The following is an 8278-nucleotide window of genomic DNA, read 5'->3' as shown; positions in this document are numbered from 1 at the left end:
ATAAACACCCAGAAGTGGAATTATGGAATCATATGGATTTTGCAAGTCTTTTTTGGGGGGGGGGGAGGGCAGAGCTTTTTTATTGGGCCGCAGGGGCTGCAGGCCAGCCGGGCGGGGGGCGTCAGCGGTAGAGGTAGTCGGCCTGGATGTTGGCGGCGATCTCGGCCTCCCACTTGTCCCCGTTGCTGAGCAGCTTCTCCTTGTCGTACAGGAGCTCCTCGTGCGTCTCGGTGGAGAACTCGAAGTTGGGGCCCTCGACGATGGCGTCCACGGGGCAGGCCTCCTGGCAGAAGCCGCAGTAGATGCTCTTGGTCATGGCGATGTCGTAGCGGGTGGTCCGGCGGCTGCCATCCGCCCGCGTGCTGCTCGGCCTCGGTGGTGATGGCCTGGGCAGGGCAGCCAGCCTCACAAAGCTTACAGGCGATGCAGCGCTCCTCTCCCGATGGGTACCGACGCAGCGCATGCTCTCCCCGAAAGCAAGGGCTCAGTGGGCCCTTCTCGAATGGGTAGTTGATGGTGGCAGGCTCCCGGAACAGGTAGCTCAGGGTCATGCCCAGGCCTCGGATGAGCTCAGTCCACAGCAGGGTCTGAGCCGCCCTGTCGGTCACCGCCTTCGTGTCCATCGAGGGTTCCCGCATGTTCACGAACTTGTGGGTCGCTGCCACTGTGCTGCTGTGGAGGCTTGGGCCAGTGGGATGCCCTGCACGTGCAGCCTGGGCCAGAGCCCGAAGTTGGTATAGTCAGGCAGCGCATCTTGAAGCGCTCTCGCTCCTTCCCTTGCTCGGATTTTGCAAGTCTTAACTGAACAGCAGGTAGTGCTGCTATTTGGGCCTTAAAATACAGAAAATGTAAGGATATTTAAAGTATCTATGTTTGGGTTTTTTTTTAAGATTTTATTTATTTATTTGTCAGAGAGAGACAGAGCACAGGCAGGGAGAAAGGCAGGCAGAGGGAGAAGCAGGCTCCCCGCTGAGCAAGGAGCCCGATGCGGGACTTGATCCCAGGACCCCGGGATCATGACCTGAGCCGAAGGCAGACGCTTAACTGACTGAGCCACCCAGGCGTCCCTAAAGTATCTATGTTATATCGGTTTGATGTGTGGAGACCGTATAAACCTCAATAACTGAACATAATAAAAAAAAAGAAGAATCATCATAGGGCATAGGGCATATCCCTGTGGTTGTGGAGTAAATCCATGCCATCATAAGTACATAAGTATCATAATTTTGAGAACAACTGCTTGGCCCTAGTTGAAACTAAATGTCAGGGACCTTAAAATTTCTTTAAAAAGCTGTCTATAGTCACTGTTTCCAGATGTCACTTCCTTAGTTTCTCTTCAAACTCTTATATTTATTTATTTATTTTTAGTAATCTCTACACCCCAACATGGGGCTCAAACTCACAACCCCGAGACCAGGAGTCGCATGCTCCTCTGACTGACCCAGCCAGGTGCCTTCTTTAAGCTCTTATAATTGAGCCTTCATCCTCACTGCAGTAAAATTGCTCTTTTTTTTTTTAAGTAATCTCTACACTGAAAGTAGGGCTTGAACTCACGACCCCAAAATAAATAGTTGTGGGCTCCACTGACTGAGCCAGCCAGATACCCCCTAAGATTGCTCTTAATAAGTCATTAATGACTGCTGTTTGCACATACTTTTCTCAAATCTCAGTCCCCATATTATTTACAATCTAAGCAGAACGACAATGGACAACTCTTTTATTCTTTTTTAAATATGACCTGTTTTATTTATTTATTTGTTTATTTTTAAGTAGGCTCCACGTCCAATATGGGGCTCAAACTCATGACCCTGAGATCAAGAGTTGCATACTCCACTGACTGAGCCAGCCAGATGCCCCTCTTTTATTATTGATGTACTTCATTCTCTTAGTTTCTGAACCACCACATTCCTTTCTGCCCCACATTCTTTGCTGCCCACTTCTTTTGAGCTAGATCTCTTAATTTTGTAGTACACCAGGGGTTGTTCCTAGTTCTTCTCTACCTTCATATTCTTTTTTTAAGATTTTATTTATTTATTTGAGAGGGAGAGAGAGAGAAAGCAAGAGCACAAGAGCAGGGGGAGGGAGAAGCAAACTCCCCACTGAGCAGGGAGCCTGATGCAGGGCTTGATCCCAGGACCCTGGGATTATGACCTGAGCTGAAGGCAGATGCTTAACTGACTGAGCCACCCAGGTGCCCCCATATTCTTTTTTTTTTTTTTTAAGATTTATTTATTTATTTGAGAGAGAGAGAATGTGAGCATGGGGAGGGGCAAAGGGAGAGAATGTCAGGCAGACCCCTGCTGAGTGCAGAGCCCAATGTGGGGCTTGACCTCACAACCCCTGAGGTCACTACCTGAGCAGAAACCAAGAGTTGGACACCCAGCCGACTGAGCCACCCAGGTGCCCCCACCTTAATGTTATTTTTATGTATACACATCTGGTTATTTGGCTTTAAACAAAAGCAAAAACAACAGCTTTGGAGGCCGAGAGTGAAAACAGCGGCCTCCCAATCTCCGCCCCGGAGGAGCCGAGAACCCAGGGCCCCACTCCTCAGTGCTTAGTCAATCACTCCCATCTCCCCAGTCTCCGGCCGCACTCCGTGCTCACCTGGCCTGACTGAGCGTTTCTATCTCTGGCACCCGATCCCATTTGGAGTCTCCAAACCCAGCAGATCCCTGCGGTGCGCTCCCGCGCTGCTCCTCCCGGGGCGGTGGGGGAGGGGGGGGGAAAAAAACCCTAAGAAATAAGAAACTAAAACAAAACTAAGAACTTTCAACAGCTTTGCAGCCAGCAACTTTAATGGGGCAAGTAACATGAGTCACAGACCACAGCCTCATTTCAAATGAAAAATGCCAAAGTACACCCTCTGCCTCAATCCTGTGTCAAATGCCTGTGTCCAAAAAAAGGAGGGAAGGAAGGAAGGACGTAAGAGGAAAGAAAGATCTCCTCCAAATCTCTCAAATGAACAACTGCAAGCAGCCATTAAAGTTAATTAGAACCAAGTATCAGAAACAGAACTTTGAAGATTTCACTGATGTTTACTCTAAAACCCACTTTCCCCCAAAGCTTCCATGGGCTTCTTTATTTGGTTTTATTTCTAGGACTTGCGCTTACAGCAGCAGATGTGGGAGCAAAAATGAAATCAGAAGGACTTTGGTATTCTGGAGTAAATTTCTCTCCACTGCATTAGCGAGAGAGAACAGATTGTAGGTAGGATAAGAGCAGTGTAAATAATTTTAGGTGTGCAGTTGCACACAGCATCGATTTAAATGACCTGGTAACTCGGCACCATCCCAGGCAATTATTCCCTAAGCGGGATTTATGTTGTGTGTTGTCAAAAAGCAGTCCAAACCTTGGACACATATATGTTTAGATATATGTTTGGAAGTTGCTCTTCCCAATTGGAAAAGATCTTTGGATTACTTTGTTATAAAAATCAGAAAGGCCATTTTCTGTATTTTTTCTTTTAAATTTAATAACTCTCGGTGGTATGGAGGAATAGTTCACTTTTTTCCAGTCATTTAAATATTTTTGAAGATGCACATGCAGATTTATTTGAAAAGTATCTTCTAACAAGGATAGCATTTATCATTAAAAATATATGAATGAAATTAAAAAAAACAAGTCACTCCATCTATATGTAAATGACTTTTAATAATGCCTGCAATAATCTTTCTCTTTATCTTAACACTTATATTCATTGGATATTTGCTGGGATTTCTAATATGAATGTATCTAAAAATGGACAATTTTCTTTCTACTGGCCTCATCCATTCTCTCTTTCTCCTGTATCTCAGGAAATGCCCCAGGCTCCCATAAATTTCTTCAATAAATCCTTAGAAATCAGTCCGATTACCTCTTGTGTTGGTAATTGCTGACATAAGGGATTGTTTAAAGGATTGCTGATGAGAATTTGACAAAGGGATAATATACAAATATGTGGCAGCTTAAGGCAAAACAATAAAACATGGTACAGTTTTCTGAGGCTGGCAAGCCTGGGAGAACAATTATAGCACCCAAGTTTGAAAAAGCAAGGCAAGGAGTAGTTACTGGACACAGAGAAGTAAGGCTTACCAAGCAAAAGGTGTAATGAGACCTATGGTGTGTGTGTATGGGGGGTGGTCAAAGCCAACCTTGATTGATCAGGTAGAGAGGGAACTAGGGAAATATGTAGTCCAATTTCACTCTCTTCCTGCTCGCCAGTCTTATACTGGTGTAGTCCATTGATACAGCCCGTAATGATTAACCTTGGAGGCACAGAGCAATGTAGAAGTGGGTAGAGAGCAGATCTGGAGGGACACAGGGAAAAGATACATTTCGCTGACCCTTTCTTTCACAATCCAACTTATTCACAAGTGCCTTTGGCTCTATGACCTCTCTATATCAATCTCTATATATTGCTTCCGCATTAGTACAACCCATTCTTTTTGCCCTGAATTACCGTGTTATCTTCCTAACTACTTTTCGTCTTCTAATTTGTGCCAGGGTTCAATTCTTTAACCTCAAATAACCCAAATCTTATATTATAAAATATATGCAATGAAAACCTTCCTGCTTAGAATTCAGCTTCCAAATCTCATGGAACTAGAAAAGGACCATCACATCAAGCCTAAATAAATTAGAAGGAAAGAGATAATAAAGGACAGAAATCAGTGAAATAGAAACAAATGTACAAGAGAGAAAAACTACATCAAAAATCTTGCTATTTATGAAACTGGTTCGTCCAAGACAAAAAGAAAACACAAATGAACAATATCAGGAACAAAAAATGAGGGATTAATATAGATCATACAGACATTAAAAACTTAAGATATTATGAAAAATGTTAAGATGGCAAATCGGACAATCTGATGAAATAGACAAATTCACTGAAAAAAATTGCAAATTTATTTAGCAGAAGAAGAAAGAGAAAATCTATTTAAAAATTTGTCATAAAGAAAACCCTATGCCTAAACACGTGGAAGAAATTGCATGGATCTTGCAAAAATTCCTCCAGAAAACATAAAAAGGGAACACTTCCTAATTTTTTGTGAGCCTAGAATAAACTTGATTCCAAAATCTCAGGTGGATATTACAGAAAACAATATAGACCAAGTTCTCATAATCAAAGATGCAAAAATCTTTAACAAAACATTAGCAAATCAAATCCAGTGATATATAAAAAGATATTACATCATGAGCAAATGAGGTTTATCTCAGGAATGAAATATATTTTTAACATTGAATGCATTTTACCACACTAATAAAGAAAAAAAACCCAAATTATACAATCATCTTGGTACATAAAAAATTAGTGAGTAAAGAGCATTTGACAAAATGCATGACCCATTCATGATGAAACTCATAGAAAACTGAAACCAGAAGGTAACTTCCTGAGTCTGTTGAGGGATATCTTACTCACCCCCCCACACAAATCAACAACAAGCATCATACTCAATATCAAAATGTTAAAATCATCCCCCTAACATTAGGTATAAAACAAGGATGTCTGCTGTTAAACAACCTCTACTCGACATTGTACCAGAGGTCCTAGCTATTGAAATAAGGGGAGAAAAAGAACTAAGAGACATACAAATTAGAAAGGAAGGACTAAACTGTTATTTTTTAAGTTATGTTTTATATTTATTTATTTATTTTTAGAGTGGGGAGGGGGCAAAAGAAGAGGGGGAGAGAGAATCTCAAGCAGACTCCATGGCAAGCTTGGATCCCATGTGGGGCTCAATTTCACGACCCCAAGATCATGACCGGAGCCAAAACCAAGAGTTGGATGCATAACCTACTGAGCCATGCAGGTGTCCCAAAACTATTATTACTTGCAAATCACATATTTGCTTTGGGTTTTCTAGGTACACAATTTATATAAATTCAAAATTAGTGAATTTATCAATGTTGCTATGTATAGATCAATAAATAAAAGCCAATTGTATTTCTATATATCTGCAATAAATTAAAAAAAAAGGAAATCATACCATTTACATTAAAATATGACTAATACCTCAGAATGAGTTTAACAAAATGAACAATCCCACTACACTGAAAAACACAAAATTTCTCTAAGAAATTAAAGAAGCCCTAAATAAGAAAGAATATAACATTCATGGACTAGAAGGCTCAATACTGTAAATATATAAAAATTTCCCCAAATGTATATAATGCAATACTGATTAAAAGTCACAGAAAATTTTGTGGAAATTAACAAGGTAATTCTAAAACTCATATGAAAATGCAAAGGGCCAAAAATAACCAAGGCGATCTTACAGAAGAATAATAAAGCTGGAGGACTTTTGCTGCCATGTATAGAAATCCATTATACTGGTACCATGTTTAAGACAGTGAGATACTGGGGCGCCTGGGTGGCTCAGTCATTAAGCGTCTGCCTTTGGCTCAGGTCATGATCCCAGGGTTGTGGGATCGAGCCCCGCATCAGTCTCCCCACTCTGCGGGAAGCCTGCTTCTCCTTCTCCTGCTCCCCCTGCTTGTGTTCCCTCTCTGGCTGTCTCTCTCTCTGTCAAATAAATAAAAATAAAATCTTAAAAAAAAAAAGACAGTGAGATACTGATGCAAGGAAAGATAAATGGACCAGTGGAACAGAATAGAGTCCAGTAATAAATCCTTACATATATGGTGACCTGATTCATGACAAATATGCTAAATGCAATGATGCTGCCCCCAATCAATTCCAGATAGTTGGAGACTCTGTGAATATAAAATAAAATTTTTAGAGGGAACAGAAGAGAATACCTTCTTGACCTGGGAGGAGACAAAGATATATTTTTAAAAAATATTTATTTACTTTTTTTGAGAGAGAGTGTATGTGTGCAAGTGGGGGAGGGGCAGAGGGAGAGAGAGAATCTCCAGCAGACTCCCTGCTGAGCATGGAGCCTGACATGGACCTCGATCTCACACCCCTGAGATCATGACCTGAGCTGAAATCAAGAGGCGAACACTCAACCAACTGAGCCACCCAGGTTCCCTGAAACAAAGATATTTTTAACAGGACACAAGAAGCATTAACCATAAAATAAAAATATTGCAAGTTGTAATATATTAAAATCAAGGACATTTTTCATCAAATGGCAACATTAAGGGAGTGAAAAATCAACCCACGGAATGAGAAACGATATTTTCTATATATATATATTCAATAGATCTAGATGTATAACTGATATGGGATTTATATCCACAATATACAAAAAAAACTTCTAAAAATCAGTAAGAAAAATACATCTCAAAAGAAAAAAAATGGGCAAAAAAATGTACTAAGCCACTTCACTAAAGAGGATAGTCTACAGGTCAGTAAACATGGGAAAAGTTGATCAAAGAGACTGCTACCCACACATCAGAATGGCTATGCTGAGAAAGAAAGAAAATGCCAAGTACTGAGGTGGATGGAAACCAACTGGAACTCTATGCTTTCCATAAGTGTGTAAATTAGTACAATTACTTAAAAAAACTTTATTGAGGTATGATTGACATGTAAAAAGCTGCACATATTTATTGTATACAATTCAATGAGTTTGAGGATAAATATACATCTGTGAAGCCATCACTACCATCAAAGCCATAGACATATCCATCACCTACCAGAGTTTCCTCCTGCCGACTTCCCCTTCTTCTTTTCTTCTTCTCCTTCTTCTTCTTTCACTTTAGATCTACCCTCTTAGCAAATTTTAAATATACACCACAGTATTGTTAGCTAGAGACAGTATGCTGTATAGATTTCCAGAATTATCTATATCAATAAAATTTAACAATATTAATTCTTTCTTTTAAAGATTTTATTTATTTAATTGAGAGAGAGAGAACATGAGAGGGGAGAGGGTCAGAGGGAGAAGGAGACTCCCTGCTGAGCCAGGAGCCCAACGCGGGACTTGATCCTGGGACTCCGGGATCATGACCTGAGCCGAAGGCAGTCGTTTAACCAACTGAGCCACCCAGACACCCTAACAATGTTAATTCTTGATCATGTATCTTGCATAACTGTAACTTTGTACCCTTGACCATCACCTCCCTCTTTCCCCCTCCCCAAGCCCCTGGCAACCACCATTTTACTCTTTGCATCTATGATCTTGACTATTTTGGATTCCACATTAAGTAAGAGAATATTTGTCCTTCTCTATCTGGCTTATTTCACTTACCGTAATGTCATCCAGGTTTTTCAATGTTGTCACAAATGGCAGGATTTCCTTCTTTTTAAAGGATGAATAAATTCCATTGTATGTTTGCGCCACACTGTACATCCCTCCATACTGTTTTCCATAGAGGCTGCACCAATTTA

This window comes from Leptonychotes weddellii, chromosome 16 (assembly GCF_054177405.1).
Source record: "Leptonychotes weddellii isolate Sample4059 chromosome 16, ASM5417740v2, whole genome shotgun sequence".
NCBI classification, from domain to species: Eukaryota; Metazoa; Chordata; class Mammalia; order Carnivora; family Phocidae; genus Leptonychotes; species Leptonychotes weddellii.
The sequence above is the reverse complement of the archived record's forward strand: the minus strand, read 5'-3'. Positions refer to the sequence as shown.